The 1,983-nt window shown below is 46.2% G+C and overlaps 1 pseudogene; it reads left to right on the top strand.

Annotated features, from left to right (window-relative positions):
* The first annotated feature begins 271 nt into the window (after window positions 1–271).
* On the top strand, window positions 272–1,884 carry LOC101988710 (annotated as a pseudogene).
* The last annotated feature ends 99 nt before the right edge of the window (window positions 1,885–1,983 follow it).

Raw genomic sequence — 1,983 nt, 5'->3', positions numbered from 1 at the left:
CAAATAGCTCTCCATCAGCCAATTTGGGTGTGGGGTAGGCTCTGTCAATAGAACGATTCCTAACATAATTAGGGGTGTGAGGTTCTCTGCAGACTCCCCTAGGGTGATGGTTTCTGCAATGATTTTAGGAGAAAATTGGCTCCTAACATGAGTTCACATTTCTCATGTGTCTCAAAATAGTGGTACACATCGATACACTCAGGCACACATATACACACATTAATCAAAATAAATAAATAAATAGCACGGGCATTGCCTTGACTAATGGGACATGAGTGGGGTAGCCTGGAGTCTCCCTACACCAGCTGGGTGTGTCCCTCAACCGGGGAGGAGACAGCAGCTGCAGCACTGCTGCAAGCCCCTACTGCTCTGCCCCCTCCCTCTGCTGGCGCCCGGTGGCCTCCTGGGACCAGCCCTGGGGCTGCTGGTGGTGCTGGCACTAGCTCTGCTGGATAAGCCCATGGGGCACAAGGACCGTGTGGTGCTGCTAGACTGGAGCTGGGCAAGCGGCAGCCTCCTGGACAATCAGAGCTTCCAGTATGATCACAAGGCCTGCCTCGAAAAGCAGGTCACCAAGACTTTCGATTAGCTAAGCCCGGAAGAGAGCAAAGAGGGGTTGCGAAAAATTGTTGATCAAGTTGACAGTGATGGAAATGGGTTTGTCACCACTGAGGAACTGAACGTTTGACTCAACCAGGTCCAGAAAAGATGCACCTATGGTAATGTCGCTAAAGTCTGGAAGGATTATGATACAGACAGAGACAAAAAGATTTCCTGGGAAGAATATAAGCAGGGTGCCTGTTGGAGAAGGCCCACTTGTTTGTTCCTGGCTGCCTGGTTAGCTTAGATAGGAAATAGCCACACAGAAACTGTATTCATTAAATCTTTGCTTGGCCCTTTAGCTCTAACTTCTTATTGGCTAACTCCTACGTCTTAATTTAACCCATCTCCATTAATCTGTATATCACCACAAGGTCATGGCCTACTAGCAAAGTTTCAGCACGTCTATCTCCAGAGGCTACAGCAGCAGTTCCATGGTGTGTCCTTGACTACGCCTTTCTTTCTCCTAATAGTCAGTTCCATCTTCCCCACCTATCTAAGTTCTATCAACAGGTCAAGGCAGTTTCTTTATTTATTAATGGTAATCACAGCATACAGAGGGGACTCCCACATCAACTACCTAGGAAACCCTGCCGAGGGCTACCATCACACCATTAAAAAGATACTGCCACAGGCAGATCTCTGTGAGTTCGAAGCCTACTTGTTCTACAAGAGCTAGTTCCAGAACAGGCTCCAAAGCTACAGAGAAACCATGTTTAGAAAAAATAAAATAAAATAAAAAATTAAAATAAAAAAAAAGATACTGCCGCATGATGAGAAAAGATTTAAGGCTTCAAATCAGGACAGTGACCTGACAGCTACTCTGAAGGAGTTCACTTCCTGTCTGCACCCAGAGGAGTTTGAACATAAGCAGGGGATTGTAGTTCCGGAAATGCTAGAGGGCACTGAGAAGAACGGGGATGGTTTTGCGGACCAGAAAGGGTATTTGGCAGACATTTTTTTCCCACAAAGACAACAGCCCTGAGCCAAACTGAGTTGTGTCCTAATGGGAATAGTTCAATGATTTCTGAGATCAGCACAAGGATGAGAAAGCTAGACAAGGTTGAGATTTGCACTGGATCCTGCCTCAGGACTATGACCGCCACAGCCTGGCACCTGGTTTACAAGGCAGACAAAAGCAAGGATGAGATACTAACCAAGGAGGAGATTTTAGACAAGTAGAGCATGTTTGTGGGAAGCCACACTACCAATTATGGGGAACTTCTCACGAAAACTCACACTGGATTTTCAAAAATGCTCATCGTAATGTTGCTGACTGATTAGGGGCATCCTTCAGGTAGTCTGTGTGATTGCTACAATTGTCAAGTGTTGTTAGGAGCCAATTTCCTCCTAAAATCATTGCAGGAACCATCACCCTGGGGA

Source organism: Microtus ochrogaster, unplaced genomic scaffold, assembly GCF_000317375.1.
Source record: "Microtus ochrogaster isolate Prairie Vole_2 unplaced genomic scaffold, MicOch1.0 UNK112, whole genome shotgun sequence".
Classification (NCBI taxonomy): Eukaryota; Metazoa; Chordata; class Mammalia; order Rodentia; family Cricetidae; genus Microtus; species Microtus ochrogaster.
Note: the sequence above shows the minus strand (reverse complement) of the source record. Positions and strands in the feature narration are given on the sequence as shown.